Here is a 24346-nt window from a genome sequence, read left to right as displayed (position 1 = left end):
GCCCCACCCCTTAGGAAAAAAAAAAAAAATACAGAGCCCACGCACCATGAAGAATATTGTAATTCATAAACCATGTCCTATTATACGTAGGCTACTTACAATACGTTTTTGAATTATAACTTATATTTGAAAATCCATCAAGAATGTGCTTACCAGCAGAAACAACTAGATCTTGTTTTGTTTCTTTTGCTACAAGTAGCAAGCTTCAGTCGTATGTGAAGAATATATCTAATCTTACTTATTTAAATTACTTATATACATTACTTATAAATCTGAAGATTAGTCTGCTATTACTTCACTGTTGTTTCCAATGTCCGCTAATTTCAGGTATCTTGATTTCATATAATCGAGGCATGGGATGCCAGGCCAACGGGAAAGCAATTTTTCATTATTCTTTATTTATCTATTTATTTATTTACCTATTTACTTTTCCCTCTCCACCTCCCGTCCTCACTCCCACGTACTCTCCCTCCCTCCCAATCTCTTTTTTCGGACGATCTTAATCCTACTCCGCCACCTCCTCCTCCACCACCACTACTTTGATTTCTCCGCTGCTGCTGCTGCTGCTGAGGCCGCCGCTGTTGCTGCCAGCTACTTTGACTACCTAGCAACAAGAGGTTGGCCTACATCCCTCCGAACTTGGCCGACATGGTAGCATCATCTCTCTCCTCCTCTTCACTCTACTCTTAATAAGGCTTTCTTCTTATCTTTGTCCCTCTCTTTCGCTGTCTTCGTCACCTCTCTCTCTTTCGCTCTCTCTCCCTGTCTCACTTTCGTTATCTAATGTCATCTCCCCCTCTCTCTCTCTCCTTATTTCTTTGTCTTAATTCTTCATTCTCTTTCTCTCCATATCTCTGTCTCATTCCTTATCTTTGTGTCTCCTCTCCTCCCCACTCTCTCTCTCTCTCTCACTCTCCTTATCTCTGTCTCATTCCTTATCTACCTATTTCACCTCTGTATCACTCTCCTTATCTATTGTATCGCTCTTTCGTTCTCTACGTCACCTCTCTCTGTCTGTCTGTCTCTATGTCTATCTCTCTATCTGCCTCTATGTCTCTCTGTCTGTCTTTCTGTCTGTCATCCTTCCCTCTCTTCTCCCCTTTATCTCTCTCTCTCTCTCTCCCTCTCGCTCTCTTTTGCTGTATTAGGTCGTGTCACTGTATCCATTCTGTTACTCCATTCAACAAAATGACCAAAATTACAGCTTTTGTTCTGGTTTGAGAACAGATGCTTTAAAATGAATCCACCAAATGAGTGGAAAGTCCTTTTCTTGTGCCAGGGCGAGAGAGAGAGAGAGAGAGAGAGAGAGAGAGAGAGAGAGAGAGAGAGAGAGAGAGAGAGGGAGGGAGAGAGAGAGAGAGAGGGAGAGAGAGAATCGCTGGGCTTTTTTTTACTACCTTTAGAATACAAATCAAACCTGGTTACGCATGACAGCAACAGATGGCAGCACCGTCCGTCCATCAGGCTTCTTGTCTGACTCTTCGATACAACGGTGGAACAAGAGACGAAAGGGTAAGCGAAGTTCGACGGGAGACCTATGAGCCTATGCTGAGGCCGAATGTCAGTCTCTCTGGGAGGCCTACAGTACAGAGGTGTGGGGGGGGGGGTTCCTCATCTCCGCCAGGAAGGAGGCTCTCCCGTCACGATCTGACGTGTAGTTTTTTATTTACTGCATCAAACCTGGCCATGATTCCATCAATTCCATAAATCCTCAGCGTGTTTTATACCTTTAGTTGGAGGTATTTTCTTTCTTACACCGGGTATGAAGTAAAGGGGAAATGCAAAAAATAATTACTTTAGTTGCGTAATATGAAATACGTACAGAATGAACTTGTAAGATGTGAGGGGTTTGGGCGAGGGCGCGAATGTGTTGGCTTAGCACGCAGCTCTCTTTATATGTGGGGCACATACAATGTGTCATTTTGCTGTATCTATAGGCATAGTTTTATATAGATAAAAAAAAGTTACCAACCTTATCACAAGAGAAACGTAGGGTATTGAGCTTCCGCCTATGATTACGAATAGCATTCACGTTCAAGCTGAAGAGATATGTCGATAGTCAGTGTTATCAAATCTTTGAAGTATTTCGAAAATCTTTATTAACTCTCCTCCCAATCTCCTGGTGTCTAGAGAAAAAAAAAAAAAAAAAAAAAAAAAAAAAAAAAAACAAAGCCTTGAGACGCGTCTGGTAGCCCATGTGACTTTTGACGGGAATAAGTTTCGTTGCTCGTGCCTGAACTCGTTCTAGCCTCTGCACGTCCATCCTCCAGTTCGGTGACCAGAACTGGAAGGCGAGTTCCAGATGAGGACGGACAAGAGAAATGTAAAGCGTCAAGACTATTTCTTGGTTCAGGTAAACTGATGTAACCTAAAAGTTTTTGTGATTTCTTTTCTACTTCAATACACTGCTTTGAGGACTTGAGGTCGCTGGTAATCAAGACACCCAAATATTTTTCCAGTTCTGTACTTGCTATGACTCAGAAAAGAATAGCCTGTCTTCTGGCTTGCATGACCGATTTGAATGATCTTGCACTTATCCATATTAAATGACATCAGCCACTTCTCCAACCACCCTCCCACTTTCTCTAAGTCTAACCTTAGAATTCCTACACTTTCAGGTGTTGCGACATTTGCTCCCAACATAGAGTCATCCGTAAACTTAGCTATGCGGCTCACAATTCCAACATCTATATCATTGATATAGATCAGGGGTTCTTAACCTTTTTTCTCTCCAATTCCCCACTTTTTAGTGAGCCAACTCTCCATTTCCCACCACAGCATCGGTCTTTGAGAAATTCGACTTTAACCCATGCAGTGTTTAGTTACTAAACACTGCATGGGTTAAAATCGAATTTGTATATTTACAAATTCACGAAATGTGACAACAAGACACTAGAAACAAACAAAAAGAAACAAAAACACATCGATTAAAAAAAAAAAAAAAAAAAAAAAAAAAAAAAAAAAACAGTGGTTCTTCTGTCCGTCCGGTCATTCCCCACTTGGCAACTCCGCCATTCCCCACCAGTGGGGGATTCCCCACAGGTTAAGAACCACTGATATAGATGATGAGGAGCGGGCATGATACAGATCCTTGGGATATCCCACTGGTAACTGGAAACCAGCTAGACGATGCTCCATTAATACTGTAACTAGACGCTGTCTTCCAGCTGGATCAGCTCTTCTCTGATCAGGAATGGTGCGTCTGTGTATTTTTCCCTTGAGTTCAGACACACGTAATTTAAATCTAATAACATTGTGATCACTTCCACCTAGGGCAGTGTTTCTTAACCTGGGTTCGATCGAACCCCAGGAGTTCGGTGAGTCAGTTTCCGGGGTTCGGCGGTTCGGCGCATTTCTGAAATTGTCTCTGAGAGGCAACAGCAAAAGTCACATTGATTTGCGGTAAATATTCATTATGTTTTTGTTTTATGTGAAATTCATGTTTTGTTGGTTTTGTTCTTTGAACACAGTGATTTCGTGTGCAAATGATCCATGGTACAGTTTGTGCACTAATACAGTATATAGTTCCTATGTTTTGAATTTGAAGAAGAAAAAAAAAACATTTTATTTTTCCAACTACGAAGGGTTCGATGAATGCATGTATGAAACTTGCGGGGTTCAGTACCTCCAACAAGGTTAAGAACCACAGACCTAGGGCCTCGTCCACAAATACATTGTGTACTATGTTTCCCTTAGTGGTGAACGCAAGATCTAGTATATCTTCTCCCCTTGTAGGCTTCTGTACCCTCTGGGTAAGAAAGGCCCCATCTGCAAAGTGAAGAAGCCTCCTACTTTCACCGTCCCCTGTTCTATCTTCCCAGTTTACATACATACATACATATTATTTGGATGATGGAGAACATAAACACAGGGGAAGGCTCGGAACCCTAAACCCTGTGTTTATGTTCTCCATCATCCAAATAATTTGTCTAAAATACTTATCAATACATACATATACCAAAGGCTTTTCCCCCTACACGGGGTGTAGCCAAGAAGAAAAAGGCAAAGAAACCACTCCCACCCATTCCATTTCCTATATATTCCACTCCCCTCCACCCTCCTCCCTCCCTCTTATCTTGGCACCTCCTGGATGACGGGTCATCCCTGCATCCTGTCCACTGCCCAGTTTACATGGCAGTTGAAATCCCCTAACCACTGTATGCTTGAATTAATTTCTGTATACAACTCATCGTCCTCGTCGAGACACTGATGTGGTGGCCTGTAAACTAGAATAAATCTGTACCATTCTTCTCTTAGTTGAAGATCCATGCTAAGTAGCTCTTTCCCTGTGTTTAATGTACGCTCTATAGGATACAAGGTTTCTCTGATGTACATCGCTACCCCTCCCGATCCATTCTATCTTTTTGAAAGAGCGTATACCCTGAAATTTCAAATTCGCCGATAAAGTCGCGTCCACTTTCGTTGTGCTGTCGATGTATATGGTAACCCCTTCTTACAGAGTGGCATCTATTCTTTTATTCCAACTGGCGCTAGGCTGTTTTATTCAGCTGTAGGTGACCCCTTGTATCTCTCTCAAAACAACACATAAATCAAGGTCATTGTGAGACTTGAATACCGTCAGTGAATACTGACTCGTGAGGTGAGAGCAATTACTTTCAACTTTCTTCTCTCGCCGTTCTTCTCCATTACCCTCACGGTGGTCAGGGTCATGACCGGTTCTTGAATGGCGTTGAGGAACCATTTATTGTCTTGATGAATCAGGTGGCCACGGCACGACCAAGAAGGACAACAACGGGTTGTTGGCACGTGTGCCATCACGCGACAGACCTGTTGGAATTTGGGAAAGTCACAGCGATTGGAATCGTGTATCCCAAATTTATGAATTCCTGCTGGAGGTCACTTCAGCACTCAATATGGCGGGGAAAGGGAGGGGTGGAGGTGGAGGTAGAATGTAGATTGAGAAAAGCAAATCAATGACTTGGGGGATTAAAAAGTATAATGAGAAATATACATTTGGGAATGGATGCTAAGGGGAGATTGTATGAAGGAGTGATTGTGCTGATAGCACTGTATAGGGCAGAAACATGGGACATATGAGAGGAGGAGAGGAATAGTTTAAATGTGTTTGAGATGAAATGCATGAGAAGTATGGTAGGGGTTACTAGGCTGGATAGAGTGAGAAACGATAGGGTGAGGAGAGGAGCGTAGGTGAAAAGGGAGTAGGGAGATATAGGGCTGATAAAAGAGTATTGGGATGTTTTGGACACATGGAAAGAATGAGTGAAGAAACATTAGTAAAGAGGTGTGGAAGGCAGAGGTGGATGGAGTGAACATGAGGGGACGACCAAGGGTGAGATGGATGGATGGGGTAAAAGGGACACTGGGAAAGAGAGGAATGTCTGTTGAGGAAGGAAGGGAGAAGACAGAAGAAAGGGGGTGAGTGGCGAATGACTGTGTATGGATGATGCTGTGATGCATGGGCGTGGGTGGGGGATGGGTGGGGTGAGGGAATATGTGTGAATGATATTTTGACGCAGTCAGAAGGGATTTCTCCCCGTCTTCTCTTTTTCTGCATGAGGGGGTGGAGAGGGGGTGAGGTCGCCGATTAAATGAAGCGGCCTTGCTGAAACACTGCATACGACATTTTTTATAAAAAAAAAAAAATCATGACAACATTGGTTTTGTGTACTATTTAATTGTTGCATCATTCGCCAGATGGCTGGACGTGGAGAGATTCATCGAAAAGAAATCTCTATATTCTTTAATGTTTCTCAAACAATCCAATCACCGGTAAGCAAAATATACTTTCGGCTACATGAGGGTTCGATGTGAAACCCAAAGAAAATTCAACTGTCACATCACAAAAGGTTCTATATCCATAGCAATTACCTAAATTACCTTGTTTTCGGTAACTGTATTGAAATTATTATATCAAATGTTGGTGAACCCTGCTGTTCAGCATATCTACCATAAACGATTAAAAAATATATACATACATATATATATATATATATATATATATATATATATGCTAACTTTAAAAATTGAGTCTCTGAATTGTGTGACGTTACATGACAGAGCTACACATAAAAAATAACCTTTGATTAAACAATTACTTCACTAGATTTTATATTCACTCAATCTGACATGACTTACAAATCACGCTTGCAGTATTCTTTGATTTTACCTCTCCAATATGATTCTTACTACATGAAAAGGTTCCTCTAATACCTCAAAAATAGTAAATTATGTTTCCAGTAGTTTCGGTTGGCGCGTGAGAAAAAAAAATTGGACCGAAAATTGGCCGAATTTGGGTCGCGGGCAGGTTGCACATCCCTGGCCTAGGGAGGCACTTTCCTTCCTCTGGGTAGTACTGATCCCATTCTCTCCCCACCACGGTAGTCGGCTCACGATGTTCTGGGCTTGCAAGTGGGGCTACTCTGTTTCAGACTGCTTATTCCTCGTGGTTCTTAATTTTTTTTTTAGCCCCGATCCAAAGTTCAACTCCAAGACAACCTGATAACCCATCTCCAATAGTAGCCTACTGCTCCCGAAATCTGACCTTTGATTTAGTGTAAAAAATAGAAAATAGGATGGCTATGAACAAACAGCTGAACTCTGGGGACTTTTTATTTTAATTTTCAGTAAACAAATGAATAAAATACAATTCTTACACAATATTTTCCAGGATATCTTTTTGGATACGCCTTTTTGGATACCCCTACGAAGCGTGTTCAGTATTCCCTGGGGGGTATTGAGGCACTAAGAACACCTGTCTTAAGGTGTTCGTGATCTTCTTTTGGTACCGACGCCAGTGACTGAAGACTTCTTTCGCTGGTGTCGTGGTACCTTTTTCCTCACTAGGCTGGAAAACAGTGTTGGCATCTAGTCCCCACGTCGCGTCGTACGGGGAGGTGGTACTGGTGAAGGTTCGTGGATAATAATACGTTTCACAAGGTGATACAGGAACCGTCACTAAATCTACAGTTGCCAGTGAATGTCATATTATTTGTTAATATATGCTATCAAGAAGCTCTACTACGGGTCGGTAGAATATGTCAAATTTTTTCATGCGAATATATATTTCTTTATAGAATATGTGTGACTTTCATAAGTCTACAGTTGCCAGTGAATGTCATATTATTTGTTAATATATGCTATCAAGAAACTCTACCACGGGTCGGTAGAATATGTCCAATTTTTTCATGGAGATATATATTTCTTTATAAATTATGTGTGACTTTCATATTCATCTCTTCTTTGCTAGATGTAATATTTCTACAGGATCTTTTTTTTAGATTAGTTATTAGGATCTGTTAAAAAAAAAATCCTGATCCACTCGCAGTTTTTACGAGTGTCTTGTACCACTTTAATTTTAGTGTTAGTTCCAAAAATGCCTGGGCTTACTCACGGCTACCGAAAATAAAAAGTATCCGGAATCATACGGATCCAAAACCGCACAACCATGTATCGAATAAAATTACTTTGCGTTATCTGGTGCCTCGTGCAATAATAACGTCGACTCTCATTCTTGCGACAGACGACTCGCATCCAAGTCACGTGACGCGTCTCCTCACGGGGACCTCGCCGAAGATTCGGCGCCGACTCCACGTGGTGCCACTCGACCTGTGTTGCCCTGTCACCGTCACGCGCTGACGTCATCCCAAATGACGTGACCCTGAAGTGAGTTTTGATGACGTCGCATTGACGTGCCCCCCCCCCCCCCCCAGCGCCATCCTCGTCGTGTATTGATTCGTCGAGATGACCGTGGCCCCGCCCCCTTCGCCTGGCTTCACTTGGTCCCAGTGGTTGGTCCGAATGTACCTGTGCCTCAAGGACTTTCGTGCCTACATGATGTATGTATGTGTGTGTGTGTGTGTGTGTGTGTGTGTGTGTGTGTGTGTGTGTGTGTGTGTGTGTGTGTGTGTGTGTGTGTGTGTGTGGATTCACTAGGATGTCCTAGCTAAACAATACTCCACGTGAGGATATTGGCAGTATGTTTTATGTGGTCATTATTTTAGGCACTTTAGTGACATCCCTACGGAGTAAGTCATTTATCACCCCTTTATGACTGGCGACTAATCACCATTCAAACTAATGCTGATCAATTTTAAGTTCCCTCCATTTTATTGCCTGCTTTTACCGCCTCTATGATTCCACCTCTTCGATGCAATATTGTCTTAAAAAAATAGAAGCCCTGATTATTGCTGAAAAATACTTATCCAACGACACAATTCCGATCTAACATCTCATTAGTCCCGGCTGTGAGTTAATGATTACTCTTAAGATATATGAATTGTATTGAAAGACTATTCACCCGCCCGGAGGCCTGCTTGAGCGGCGGAATATTTAGCGTCCCTTTTCGCCGACCAACATGTATTTTATTTGCATCTGCTCCGGTGTTGCTCAGTGCCCGCTAGATGGTCTCCCTTGTGCACGAACTTCCTCACAATATATTTGTAAACCATGTCAACCATCGCCCATCTCTACTCCAGTGTAGGTAGTCTAAGGGTTTTCAACCTCTAAATTTTAAGGGAAGCTTTGTATATATATATGAACATGCAAACACAAAAAAATATCATATCGGGAGAGGAAGAGAGAGAATAAAAAAGTATATATAGGTGGCTTTGGCATTGAAGTTCACACTCGTGTGAAGACGTAGACGCTGGTGCGTCGCTAGATGCTGAGGTGGGGGAAGAGTTCGTCGTCCAAACGGTGGCGGCGTGGAGAATGAGGAGGATGTCCGACTCATGGGAGAAATGTTGGATAATACCGCGGAGGTGTGTGGGGGGGGAGATTGTCTTGTAGCTGGTGCTGATCGGATTCTCTTGTCGTGGATGCTGGAGGATGCAGCGAAGAGGGATTACCTCGTAGTAGATGATGGACGAAGAGCGTTGGCTTGTATGATGCTTAGCGATGCAGCGAAGAGGGGTTGCTTCGTGGTAGATGCTGGACGAAGAGCGTTGGAACGTTGGCTGATGGTAAAAATAATAATAATAATAATAGAAGGTTTATTTCAATTGCAGTAGTACACTGACAATAATACATTGCAAAAGCTGATTAAAAATATAGGACTTAGAGTATATACACTGTATAAGTTCACATGGAGTTGATTATGTGCACAATGGATGGGATGGCACTGTTTTTGTAGCGTATGATGCTTAGCGATGCAGCGAAGAAGGGTTGCCTCGTGGTAGATACTGGACGAGGAGTATTGGAGCGTTGGGTCTCTGTTGCTTGGCGATGCAGCGAAGGGTGGTTGCCTCGTAGTAGTTGCTGGACGAGGAGCGTTGGAGTGTTGGCTCGTAAGTGTTGGCTAGTACCTTCTCGAACCTCAACCTTGTCGGTGATCCGGAACTGTTCATACATGAACGCAGGAGAGACGGTGTCCACGCTTATGCCACATCAGTGACGATACCCGGAGGAAGCTGATGTATCACACATACAGTGATGTCCAAGTTACCTCAGGTCCTGAGGTGAACAGCGGTTGGGGACAATTGCTCAGGGTGGATGCCTTTCCTAACAGACGCCGAGGCAGAAACCTCCCCCAGTGTAAGCTCACGGGCTCAGGCGAGACACAACCTGACAGATCAGGTGCCCGAATGTGAAGAAATGAAACCGGGCAACTTCGACCAGGAGGCTGTAGTAGGCTATCGGTTTTTCATCCACGGGAAGGTGCCGTGGTTGGTCGGTTAGGAATGGCCCGACTCGGCTCGTCTCGGCTTGGGTCGTGGCGTCCGCGCAAACGTACAACCATTAGCGCGGTTCCCTTTCACGTCGCAAGAACGACGAAGAATGCCTCTTTTCATACTTGCAGGTCACTGGAAACGTTCCCCAATACTCCTTCAGTGATTGTACATACTCCGTTTCTAGATATTTAAATATACTCTGTCTTGTAAAGAAATTTCTGTTGTCGATGGTATGGACCACACTTCGTCTGACCCTCCTACGTTGTTTCCGCGGGTTTATGTTGTACTCAGATAAAAAGACGACGGCGTGTATTCCAAACCACTCCATGCAAAGGCGTTGACGTGTGAATAACACCTATCAATGTGAGCTTGTATGAACATTTGATTTAGCAAACACGTCAGATTTGTACGCATTTGCAATAAAAGGTAGAGGTCAGAAAGTGACGTCACCGAGCTTCCGGTCCGCCATTTTGTGGGGCAAACGACTGGGGCCGTGCTGACCTGAGGTTGGGTTTAGAGTTGTTGCAGACTGTGCATTTTATCTCATCACGGCTTTCCCAACAACAACTACATGAAACAGTGGCATCAGAAGAAGCCCCAAGGTGTGACAAAGAAGGATTAATAACTAAACCACAACTGGAACAGTGAAGAATGTCATGGTTCTTTTGCATATCTGCACAATACGCTTCCAAAGCGGTTGTCTCGTGTTTGCATCCCCATCTTGTAGCTGCATTTGAAATTTTGGTTGTGTGTGGGTAGCAAAAATCCCGAAACAAAGTCTCGGCAGGTTTTTCAACTGATGTTGAACACACAGACTTCATGCGTGATACTGTCATCCGTTCAGTACGGAAACTGCGCACATCGCATCTGCGATATCTTACAATAACAAAATACATTGTAATGTATAAGATAAATATATAACATCATAATACAAATTATGTACACAATAAATATATATATATACCACTGTGCCAACACAATGAAATGATTCATATTTCTGAAAGAGCAGAAGACTTGTGAAATACGTTGAGCAATTTGAACAAGGAAAGCCTCAAAGTACGAGTAAGTTTGAGGGTGAATAATAATAGAAGGTAATGTTCAGCACGGAAGTTCAAAATAAAGGAATTATAATTATATAATCGATGTTGAGGGTCTTGAAGAAGTTGAAGAGTATAATTATTTAGACCAAGTGCTGAAAACGATTAAATATCCTGATAATAAAATGAAAAGGCGAATTACAACTGGTTGGAAAATGTTTGGTAAATATAAAATCACGGGGGCTCCCTACCTCTATTCCCCCCACGCATGCAGTAAGTGGTCTTTCATAATCTCGGGAACCAGTAGCGTTTCGAGTTGGAAGAATTTTAAACCATCAATAGCTGAGTGGTCTAGGGCACTAACTCGGGATCCTCTTGGCGCCAAAGTAGTAGGTTCGAATCCTCTTCGCAACGGTCATAAAAATCATCTAATTGATGTCGCTATTCACTAGCGAATTACTCATATGGTTACAATGACGATAACGTGAAAGGAATTTGTTCCGGTGCTAACCTCCTGCAACGAGTGTGGTTGGCTCTACTGTGAAAAAAGGAATAATGGGTCGCAGTGAGTGGTCTTTCCTAATCTCGGGAAACAGTAGCGTTTCGAGTTGAAAGAGATTTATACCATCGATAGCTGAGTGGTCTAAGGCACTAAATCGGGAGCCTCTTGGCGCCAGAGCAGCAGGTTCTAATCCTCTGCGCATCGGTCATAAAAGTTATCTGATTGATGTCGCTGTTCACTAGCGAATTACTCATATATATATATATATATATATATATATATATATATATATATTAATTAATTTACTTATTCATTTATTTATTCATCTTCTTAATCTTTTCATTAAAGAATGCTGCTGTTTGACGGGTCTGTAAGGATCACACCGAAGTCCTTGGAATTTTGGCTCCGTAAGTTTAGGCTGTTACTACTCAGAGGTAGAGGGAAAAATGTGTAAAAATGACTAAAATAATTTTTTAACCTAACAATTCAAAACCCATTTAATTAGCATAATATAGACTAGCAGGACCCGTGGAAATTCCACGGGATTTACGAAGGAGTCTTCAAAATCTCCCGAAGGAGTCTTCAGACTCCAAAAGGAGTCGTCAAAGTCCACCGACGTTGTCGTCAAATTCTCCCGTCGCCTCTCTCTCTCTCGTTAGGTCAATCATAGCAGGACCCGTAGAAATTCCACGGCGACAGAAATTATTCAAGGGGACATGTCCCCTCCGGGTCCCAATCGTGGGGTCCCAGCGCGGAGCGCGTGACGTCACAACTGAAGACCAGCCAATCAGAAGAAGAGACATGACGTCAAGCCAATCAGAAGAAGAGATATGACGTCACGACTGAAGACCAGCCAATCAGAAGAAAGAAGAGACATGACGTCACAACTGAAGATCAGTCAATCAGATGACTGATGACGTAAGCGTGACACACGTATTGATATATAGATGACAAACCAGTAACACTCATATTTACAAATCTAAAAAAAAAAACAAAAAACAAAAAAATTAAGAACATAAGAATGAAGGAGACTTCAAGAGACCACAAGGCCTACACTAGGCAGCTCCGTATCCATCACCACCTGTCATCCCCATCCATAAAGTTGTCTAATCGCTTCTTAAAACAACTGATAGTTTCAGCGCTTACTACATGGTTACTAAGTTTATTCCATTCGTCAACCACCCTATTAGTAAACCAATTCTTGCCTATTTCCTTTTTAAATCTAAATTTATCCAGTTTATGTTGAAGAAGCGTCCAATGCAAAACATAGTTTGGGTATACTGTTGATATCACCTTGTTCTCTACTCAAAAACTCTTGTCCATTACGACAGGGTGTGGCAAAAAGAGAGAGACACGGGCAAGACACACAATACTAGAGAACCCTTCACACTTCCTGGTGATTCACCATGGTCTTGGACCACGTGTTCGACTCGTGATCGAACAGCTACTTCCCTCCCGGAAGAGAGCTCAGAGCTCATATATGACCGATCTATGGGTAATCCTGTAACCTTACACGCACACAAACTCCCAACTCCCAGCCCACGAGTTGGAGTAACGACTCACACCGCAGCGATACTGAAGTTATTTCAGCCCTGGGTGGGAAACGAACCCGGACCGTGGTAGTGGCGGTCGGGAACTCTAACCACTGCGCCATCGAGTCGTGCTCAAACTAATGTGTAATTGCCCACATCGTCCAGAAGTAAAGGTAATTATTGTAATTAATTAATTTGTAATCAAGTAAGTTACCCAAGCGTCATGTAGTATTCGCTATAAATACATATTGAAATAGTTGATGATCTACAACCTTCTATCCTATAATACTTGATATCTAACCATACCCTGTGATGGGCCCCCTCTACTTGCTGCTGCAGCGGTAGAATAATTGGGTGCTGTTTTGGTATGGTCTCATTTATGGCGTGATCTCAAAAATTAGGATTTTGCTCTGGTATGCGATCATGACCTAACCTAACCAACCTAACCTTAACCTAACCTAACACAATACGCATTTCTTGCTTATTTATTAAGTTAGGTAGGTTAGGCTAGGTTTAGTTTTTTTTTTTTTTTTTTTTTTTTTTACCTATTTTAAAGATATTGAGAGCGCATACCAAAGGAAAATCCTAATTTTTGAGATCACGCCATAAATGAGATTGCAAACCAAAAACAGAAAAAAAAAATATATATATATATATATGATGAACATAGATCGCTACAATCAGGTGAGGTCGCATACCAAAACAAAAGCACGACTTTGGGATCGCATACCAAAACAGCACCAATAATTGTAATATATCACTAATGGCGCTACACTGATCTGGTACTCACACTGTTTTGGTACCTTTTAGTATTATTCTGTTGTTCCTGATGCATAATGCAATGTTCCTTTAATATTTTGGTGCTCAAATTTTTCGCCTCAATTCTGTGTGTTGCGAGCATTTTGGTAATATTGGAAAATCGAAAATAATGTTTGTGTCATATGTATACTGATTGGCATTACTCATGACTGTCTCTGGTCCCTTTAACCCCTACGTATGTTGTCTGTGTAACTTAGTGTAGAATAACAGTCTATCACAAAGGGAATAAGCTCACATGCTTTTTTGTGTTATCCTCAGCAATTGTAATTTCGAACTGTTTTTCTTTATCCGTATTATCATTATTATTATTATTACTATTATTATTATTATCATTATTATTATAGTTATTGTTATCATTATCATTATTATTATTATTATTATTACTATTATTATTATTACGAATTATTATCATTATTATTACTAATTATTATCATCATTATTATTAATTATTATTATTATTATTATTATTATTATTATTATTGTCATATATATTAATACGATAGCGTGTGTGTTAGCGTGTGTGTTATTTATTTATTTTCTGTGTCACGCAAAACTGAATGATTGAAATAATGCATGTTTGTTCCGTAGACTTTATTATTATCTATATATTAATACGATAGCGTGTGTGTTATTTATTTTGTGTGTCACGCAAAACTGAATGGTTGAAATAAGGCGTGTTTGTTACGTAGACTTTATTATTATTATTATTTTTATTTATTTATTTATTTTGTGTGTCACGCTTACATCAAAAGCAACGACCTTCCATGGTGTCGAAGTTCACGAAGCTGCCGAAGTTCTCGAATGTGCCAAAGTTCTCGAAGGTGCCGAAGTTCTCGAAGGTGCCGAAGTTCTCGAAGGTGTCGAGGTTCTCGAAGTTCTCGAAAGTGCCGAAATTGTCGAAGGTGCCGAAGTTCTCGAAGGTGCCGAAATTTTCGAAGGTGCCAAAGTTCTCGAAGGGGCCGAAGTTCGCGAAGGCGCCGAAGTTCTCGAAGGCGCCGAAGTTCTCGAAGGCGCCGAAGTTCTCGAAGTCGCCGAAGTTGTCGAAGGTGCCGAAGTTCTCGAAGGTGCCGAAGTTCTCGAAGGTGCCGAAGTTCTCGAAGGTGCCGAAGCTCTCGAAGGTGCCGAAGTTCTCGAAAGTGCCGAAGTTCTTGAAGGTCTGGAAGGTCTCGAAGTTCTGGAAGGTCTCGAAGATCAAATGAAAATGAAGAAAGAAAATATGGACAGCTCTATATAATTGAAACAAATGAAGCATTAAATCTGAGGTCAAATGCTAATCAAAATTCTAATTGCTTATATTCAGTTTTCGAAAAAATATCTCAAGCAATGGTCGATAATCTTTATGTAGGGGCATATAAAAACATGAGAACTGTCGAACTTGAAGAGCAACAGAGAGCTACATTACAAAATATCCCTCCCAGAAAAATAACCATGCAATTTATTGCCGGCCCTGATGCGAGGAGATATAATAATCCAACAAATGATGAAATTGCAGCAATATTTGTCGGTGATGATGGAGCACCTCCTGTCCAGCGTGACATTATAGTGTACCCTGAAGGACAACAGAGGGAGAGGATATCCTACCTCACTTGCCATCTTGATGCAATGATTTACCCTCTTCTCTTTCGTGTAATTTACACGGGTTCCGCTAGTTATTATTATTATTATTACAGATTTTAGGAGACGACGAGGGGAAAGGAAGAAAACTGCTGAAGTCTCCCCTTCGTTGCCATGCTCTCGGTAGCATAGAAAACGTACCGCCCCAGGGAAGCAGAAAGTAGGCATAAATAATACAAAGGACAAAAGGAGAGAAGGAGGAAGAGGAAAAGGAGGAGGAGGAAGAGGAGGAGGAGAAGAGGAGAACGAACAAGAATTTAAAAAAAAAGGAGAAAAGGAAGAAATGTAAGAAGAAAATGAGGAAAATGTGGAAGAGGCAGAAGATAAAGGAGACGAATAAGGAGGAAAAAAGTGGAGGAAAAGTGGAGGCGAATAAGAAGGATAAGAATAAGTGGAGGAAAACGATGAGAAATATACGAAAAAAGGGGTTGGAGAAGAAGAGAAATGAGAAGAAGAGAAGAAGGAGGAGGAAATGGAAGAAATAAAGAGAAAAAAGAGGAGGAGGAGGAGGAGGAGGAGGTGGGAGAGAAAAAAGAAAGAAAGAAAAGAAGGAGGAAGAGGAGGAGAAAGAAGGAAAAATAAAGGAAAAAGAGGAGGAAGAACAGGAGAAAGAAGAAGAAAACGAATATATATGAGAAAAGAGGAGAAGTAGAAGGAGAAGAGGAGGAGATGGAAGAAAAAGAAGAAGAAGAAGGAGAGGAGAAGGAAAAAGAAGGAAAAGGGAGTTGAACAAGAGGAAGAGGAAGAAGAGGAGGAGGAGGAGGAGGAGGAAGAGGAGAGGGCGAAAAAAGAATAAAAAATAAAAACGAGGTAGAAGAAGAAGAGGAGGAGAAGGAGGAGGAGAAAAGAAGGAAGAGGAGGAGGAAGAAGAGGAGGAGGAGAAGGGAAGGAGGAAAAAAGAGGACAAAGAGGAAGAAGAGAAGAAGGAGGAGGAAAAAGAATGAGAAAAATTGAGAAAAAGAAGAGGTAGAGGTGGAAAAGGAATAAGAAAGAGAGGAGGAAGAGGAGGAGAAGGGTAACAAATTAAAAAGAGGAAGAAAAGAGGTGAAGAAGAGGAGGAGGAGGAGGAGGAGGAAGAGGAGGAGGAGGAGGACAAAGAAGTAAAAAGGTGGGAAAAGCGGCGAAGAAGAGGAAGAGGAGGAAAAAGAGGAAAAAAAAAAGAGGTAGAAGAAGAAGAGGAGTAGGATGTAGAAGAGGGAGAAGAAGAGGAAGTAGAAAAAGGAAAATATGAAAGAATGAGTTAAAGAAAAAGAGGAGAGGAAGAGGAGGAAGAATTGAAGACACTGAAAGAAGAACAACGAAAAGAAAAAAAAAGAGATGAAAAGGGAAGAAACAGAAGTAGAAGAAGAAAGGGAAGGAGGAGGAGGAGGAGGAGGACGAGGATGGAGGAAAATGAAAATGAAGAATAAAAGAAAAAAAAGGAGTAGAAAAAAAGCGGAGGTGGAAGAGGAAAAATAAGAAAAATGAGAAAAAATTGTAGCAGAAGAAGGGTAGGAGGGGAGGAAGAGGAAGAAGAAGAAAGAGAAGGAGGAGGAGGAGGAGGAGGAAGAGGAGGAAGGGGGGTAGAGAAGGAAATAGAAGAAGAAAAAGGAGCTGAAGATAAGAAAAAGGTTGGGTTATGACCAAGGGTAGGAGAGGAGGAAGAGGAAGAAGAAGAAGGAAGAGGAGGAGGAGGAAGTGGGGATAGAGAAGGAAATATAAAAAAAAGGAGCTGAAGATGAGAAAAAGGTTGGGTTACGAGAAAGTACCAGGGTAATTACTGAACGACTGAGAAGAGAGGTGAGGTACCCGATTGTTTCACAAAGGTGCCACCATTATCACCCTAACCACACGAAAAATAGGGATAACAGACCATAAGACGCCGTCACAGCACGAGGTTTGCAAGTGAGGAGCTAAGAAACCTTCCCTATGCTACGAGCACACAGTTGCCTACCAGAGCGTTTGGTCAGAGTCATTTTGGCTGTTTGCTCATTTTGGTTGTTTGCGAAATGAGAGGCAGGTGTCTTTCAAGAAACCTGACACAGTCTAATGCGTTTGTAAACACACACTGGATCATCCCAAATTTACTTAATGTTCATTCCTGCTTGATTTATGAGCCGTGGGGATTACAGTAGGGATAAAAAAAATGCAAGGAAAAAAAAAGAAAAGAAAGGTGACTAACCTAGGACAGATCCTTAGATAAAACCTGAAGCACTTGCACTGTGTAATTTGTTGACACAGGGGAGAGACGAGGTGATTTACAAAGATCCCCGCGCGGTAATTTCTCTAGGGTCGTAGATGTTGGTGCGGCGTATATGCATGAATATGGCATTGTGCGATTATTACACACGCTTTCCCTTTTTGTATTTAAATGATATGTAATTTATTGATACTAATTTATTGAAACTTGCATTGATTGTGTTACACGTGCTAATTTCTCAAAGAATCATGTGGACGTATATTTTTTTCCCGCGATAAATAAGCTTGGCGTCAAAGGCAGTCTTCGCTTTGCCTCCAAAGTGGCAGCACGCTAGTCTTTGTAGTGCTGATTCATTTAGATATTCCATTCAAATTCGTTTCATGAGTCATCCTACAACAATGCGCTTGCACAGTAAGACCGAGTTCTTGCACGGCTGATCAATAAAACGAAAGGTCTTCGCAGAATGTGCAAGAGAGCTACGGCCCAATAAGGAATTAATTTGCGGCACCCGATGACGCCCTTCATACATTTTCTTCTGAAGAAAAGCAATTTGACTCACTTCAGGGGACGGACCCTTGGCTGAAAGTTGGCTTCAGTAGTCGAAACCCCATTGAGATCGGAGTTGTAGTCTTCAAATATATAGAAGATGGTCTGCTTCTTGGCTAGAATAAAATCTATCTAGGGCAACGTTTCCCAAACTTTTACGACCATAGCACCCCCTGTTGTCATGTCTAAGCAGTCCAGCACCCGTATCTTGTTATTGAAAGGATGAAAGAAAGTGAAGTTTACTGCTTGATGATTTATTTTCTTGATTCCTTAGAAATGAAACAAATTGACAATAATGTTTGTAGAAGAAATAAGAACACCCTAGAAAAATAGAATACCATGAAAAAAGTCAAATATGCACAATTGGGTAATCAATGATACATATATCAATGTGATTTTAGTGTACATCCTTTCCCAGCACCTTCTATAATTGATTTCAGCACCCCAGGTTCAGAAACGCTGATCTAGGGCGTCACTGTATTGGAGGGGTTTCGAAAGTCTTTACTGTTCCTCTTCAAACATCGAAGGAACTTTTTCAATTCGGAAAGACACGAGTTCGACTCACCAACCCCCCCCCCCACCCCTTCCCCTCCGAAGGGACTCAGAAACGGAATTTATATTAAAAAAAAAAAAAAAAAAAAAAAAAAAATCCTAACCCTTAACTCTAGACTTAAATCTTCAAAATGACGGAGATTTTCACCTAAATCAGCTCTCCTGGTCTTATTAGTGTGACTATGAACAGCCATAAAACATATATATATATATATATATATATATATATATATATATGTATATAAATTAGAAAGAATCCAAAGAGCAACGACAAAGATGGCCCCAACACTTTCAAAATTGACATACGAACAAAGATTGTCTAAACTGGAACTACCAACCCTGGAACAAAGAAGAGAAAGAGGAGATCTATTGGCCATTTACAGAATCATGAAAGGCATGGAAGTCCTTGACAGAGAAGACTTATTAAAGTGGAATAAAAGAAAAACAAGAGGAAATGAAAAGAAACTCAAAAAGGATAGTTATGGAAGAGATCTGAAAAAAAAAAAATAGTTTTCCACACAGAGTCGTGGATGTCTGGAACAAATTGGAAGAAGCAATAGTGTGTACAAGTACCATACAAGAATTTAAGAACAAACTAGATACTGAGAGATACAAAGACGGGTGGTAATGGACATGGAACTGCCTAGTGTAGGCCTTATGGTCTCTTTGCAGTCTCATTCATTCTTATGCTCTGGATGTGTTGTGTCTTGTTACATTACTTCTGATCCAGGATTGTGGTCGAGATGCAAGGATGACCCGTTATCCATGAGGAGCCACATTAGGGAGGGAGGGAGAGGAGTGGAATATGTGGGGCTAGAATGGGTGGGAGTGGATTCTATGCCTGCTTTTTTTTGCAACTTCCCTTGTTAAATATATATATATATATATATATATATATATATATATATATATATATATATATATATATGTGTGTGTGTGTGTGTGTGTGTGTACAACACTGAATGGGTCCCAGTGATTAGAGATACATTTTAACAACCACAATGCACTTTAATTCTAAGCCATCAAAGGCCAGCATGCTGAAATTGAAATGTGGTAATGCCCAGGACATTTCAATTTCAGCATGCTGGCCTTTGATGGCTTAAAATTAAAGTTCATTTTGGTTGTTAGAAATGTACTCTCTCTCTCTCTCTCTCTCTCTCTCTCTCTCTCTCTCTATATATATATATATATATATATATATATATATATATATATATATATATATATATATATATATATATGCATGCGTAGTAACGACACCACAACACATTTCGGGGAAGTTTAATGAGTAAAGATATAGAATCTGGAGGTCTGACCGGATTCCGGAAAATCCCATGGTGGTTCGGCACCGCTCGCATCGCGGGCGGTGGCGATTGGCTGCCATACCACAGAAAACGTCGCTGCGGAGCCATCCTTTTGTCGACCCGCGACGCAACAACGTGAGACAGGCAGGCGACTGGGAGAGTACGACACAAAGATACTGCATCGGCGTTTGGCCCAAACTCTCTCTCTCACCCCTCACCTCACCCCATCCGGTACTTGAGGCTTTCTTGGCAGCAGATACAAAACCGTAAACGTCTAAAAGATTTCACCAGCATATACACTGCGTGTATATGTATATATATATATATATATATATATATATATATATAATATATATTTGTGTGTTTATATATATATATATATATATATATATGTGTGTGTGTGTGTGTGTGTGTGTGTGTGTGTGTATGTGTGTGTGTGTGTGTGTGTGTGTGTGTGTGTGTGTATTTACCTAGTTGTATTTACCTAGTTGTATTTTACGGGAAGGGGAGCTATGCTCGTGGGGTCCCATCTTCATTTCTCATTTTATCTAAACAATTTTTAAATTCATGTATTGTTTTTGCACACACCACTTTCTCATCTAACTTGTTCCAACTGTCTATTACTCTGTGAGGAAAGCTGTTCTTTTTCAAATCTCTTCTATAGCTGTCTTTTTTTATTTTCTTTCCGTGTCCTCTTGTATTTCTGTCATCCCATTTTATCAGATTCTCTCTATCAGTAATTTCTATGCCTTTCATGATTCTGTAAATAGCTATCAAATCTCCTCTCTCTCTTCTTTGCTCTAGTGTCTGTAGTTCAAGTTTTTGTAGTCTCTCTTCATATGATAGTTTTGAGAGTGTTGGTGCCAGTTTTGTAATTGCTCTTTGTATTCTTTCAAGTTTTTTTTATACATTTTTTTGTACTTGGTGACCATATCGTTGCTGCATATTCCAATCTTGGTCTTATCAGGGTGATTAGGATTTTCCTCACCATTTCTTCATCCAGGTATGTAAATGCCACTTTGATTGTTCTTATTAAATTATAAGTTTCTCCAAAAATCTTATTTATATGTTTCTCAGGTGACATATTATTCATAACAATGACTCCCAGGTCCTTCTCAGTTTCTACTTTTTTTATTCCTTCTTCTCCCAAATTATATGCTCCTGTTATTCTGTTTTTGCTTTTTCCAAATTCCATTATACTACACTTTTTTGTATTGAACTCCATCTCCCACTTCCTACTCCATTCCTGTACTTTATTTAGATCTCTCTGTAGTGATTCACAATCTTCTTCAGTTTTCACTCTTTTCAGTAGTTTTGCATCGTCTGCAAAGAAGCTCATATAGCTTTCAATTCCTTCATCCATATCATTAATATATATAGCAAACATTATTGGGGCCAGAACTGTTCCCTGCGGGACACCGCTTATTACTTCATTCCATTTTGAGTGCTGGTTTCTTATCACTACTCTCATTTTTCTTTCTTGCAAAAAGTCTTCCATCCAATTTAGTAATTTACCTTGTATTCCTCCTTCAGTTTCTAGTTTCTTAAGCAAATTCTTATGTGGTACTTTGTCAAAAGCTTTTTTTAGGTCTAGAAATGCACAATCAGCCCATCCATCTCTTTCTTGTATTATATCTATTAGCCTTGAATAGAAACATATTAAATTGGTGACGCATGATCGTCCTTGTCTGAATCCAAATTGCCTTGGATTTAGTACGTTGTTTTTTTCCAAGTATTTTACCCATCTACTTTTGATAATTCTTTCACAAATTTTTGCTATTGTACTTGTTAGAGAGACTGGTCTATAGTTGGTAGGTTCTTCTTTATTTCCTCCTTTGTATATAGGTACTATATTTGCTTTTTTCCAATCTTCTGGAACTTTTCCTTCTTTCAAGGAACTGCTTATTATGCTATGTATTTTGTCTGCCAGTTCATTCCTGCATTCTTTCAGAATCCAGTTTGCTATTTCATCTGGTCCATGCGATTTTCTGACATCAAGATTACTCAAGTGTATCAATATTTCATTCTTTGATACTCCTATTTCTTCTATAGGGGGGACTTTCTCTTTCCATTCAATCTCTTCAGGTTGTATGTTCTCCCTTGTAAACACTGATTTAAAATGTTTGTTCATAATTTCCGCCATTTCCATTTCCTCAGTGTATTCAACTCCCCCTTGTCTTAATTTCTCCAAGTCCTGTTTGTTTTTCAGTTTATTGTTTACAAATCTGTAGAATAGTTTTGGTTGATCTTTACATTTTTCTATGACGTCTTTTTCATATTTTCTCTTTTCCTCTCTGCACGTTTGTACATATTCATTTCTATAACCGGTATATATTTTCCATTTTTCAGGTCTTCTGTCTTTTTTCCATCTGGTCCAGGCTTTGTCTCTTTTGTCTTTTAACTCCCTACAACTTTTGTTGTACCAGCATTTTACATATTCTTTTTCTTGTTTTTGTCTTGGGACATACTTTTCCACTCCTTTTTTGTAAATTTTTGTCAAAATATTCCATTTCTCTTCCACTGATGTTTCTTCTTTGTATATTTCTTCCCAGTTTTCTTGTTGAAAGAATTCTCTTATTTTATCAAAGTTTGTTTTTTCATACATCATTCTTCCTTTTCTATATTGTTCATTTCTTTTCATATATTTTTCTTCATTAAGTTCCAGTTCAATCAATATGTGGTCACTTTTACCTATTGGTGTTTTATATTCAATCTTGTCCACTATTCTAGGTTCAGATGTAATTAATAAGTCTAGTCTCGATGGTTCTTCTTCATTTCTATACCTAGTGTTCTCCTGTATCCATTGTGTCATTGTGTGGTCAATAATCATCTCAAGTAGAGCGTTTCCCCATGAGTCGTCTCCACCCTTTACTGTCATTTCTTCCCAGCAGATTTCTTTGCAATTAAAGTCGCCCATCATAACTATTCTTCCTCCATCTTCCATTATTTTATTTAATGTTATCTTTGTGTCCTCTAAAATACTTTTATGTTCACTCTCCTCCCATGAGGCTGTTTTTGGAGGCACATAATTTATCACAAACTTTCTGCTCTTCTTATCTCTGTCTTCCACTTCTATCATAATCATCTCTACTGTATTCTTTCCATATATGACACCTTTCACGTTTATATCCTTCTTACTCAGGAACATAACTCCACCCCCTTGCTTTTTCTCTCTGTTTCTAATCCAATAATTGTATGCATCATGTCCTACACTGTTGGGTGGTAGTGGGCCTTTTAATTTTGTTTCTACAATTCCCATTATGTCCGGTTCTTTTTCCTTCAAATAATCATTCAGCTCATTCAATCCTGTTATTAATCCATCTATATTTGTGTAAGACACTCTTAGTTTTCTGCCACTTCCATTGTGTTCTCTGTTTCCCTTATGTTTTTCTTTTGTATGTCGAACTTCCTTAGTTTCATGTTCACTACTCTCCAATAGAATCTCTCTTTCTCTGACTCCGTTCTGTTCTCGTTTTTTGCCTTAGCTTCCAGTCTTTTCTGCTTTTCTTCCTCTCTTTCCTCTCTATTCATTTCCCTTTTTATCCATATCTTTTTATATTGTTCACTTGTTGCTAGTTTCCCTGTTTTGGATAAGATATTCTCTGCCGTTGTTTGAATTTAATCTTAATTGGTCTGGTCTTGTCTGTGCTATACTTTCCGAGTCTAAATTTCTCTTCGATTTGTTTCATAATTTCTGGTTCATCTTCCTGAACTGATTCTAGTAATTGGCTTACTTTTTCATTTTCCTCTTTGATTCTTGTGGTTCTATCTGTGTTGTGTTTCTCTTCCATTCCTACAGTAATATAATTATACATTTCTTCTTGTCTGCTAAATCTCTTACTATATTCTCCTTTTGTCTCATCACTTTAATAACTGAGTCTTCAGTATGTTCTTTCAATTGCTGTTTGACTATGTCAGTGAATGAAACCTTATTTCCTTCTTGGGTTGTTTTCCAATTCTTAGCTTCTTTAGCTATTGTCTCTCTGTTTTCTTTACTATTCTTCTTCAATTCCTCATTCTCCACCTTTTTAGGTCTTCTATATCATCAGTTAAGTTTTTATTCGCCTTTTCTAGTTCTTCCAATCTTTCAACCCTTTGTAAAATGGTGTTCATATGACCTAACCTTCTCTCCAAGTCCTCGATCACCTTATCAACCTTCTCCTCTAGTCTTGTCAGTCGGGGGGGGGGGAGTTTGTGTTCCCCCCACACCCTCTTTAAATCCCTTGAAAATATTCTCATCACTTTCTACTGTATTGTTCCTATCTATACTTCTAATCTTTACATTCTTATTAGACATTTCGTCGTCTTCCAGTTGGGTTTGCGGTCGTTTGTTTACTTTTCGGCGGTCTGCTTGGGCCAAGTCCTCTACTTCCTCATTTCCTTCCATTTCCCCAGCAATCCCTCCCCTTCTCCTCTTTCCTTACTTTCCCACTACCCCACGAGCAATTTCCCCCCCACCCTGTAAATACAAAAAGGCACTTCTCTTTGCGTTGGGATCCACAATCGGCCCTTTTCTTCAGAACGTTCTTCAAGCCGTCCGTTCGTTGAAAGTGTGTGTGTGTGTGTGTGTGTGTGTGTGTGTGTGTGTGTGTGTGTGTGTGTGTGTGTGTG

The sequence above is a fragment of the Oratosquilla oratoria genome, chromosome 17 (assembly GCF_046742065.1).
Source record: "Oratosquilla oratoria isolate Oo_2021 chromosome 17, ASM4674206v1, whole genome shotgun sequence".
Classification (NCBI taxonomy): domain Eukaryota; kingdom Metazoa; phylum Arthropoda; class Malacostraca; order Stomatopoda; family Squillidae; genus Oratosquilla; species Oratosquilla oratoria.
Note: the sequence above shows the minus strand (reverse complement) of the source record.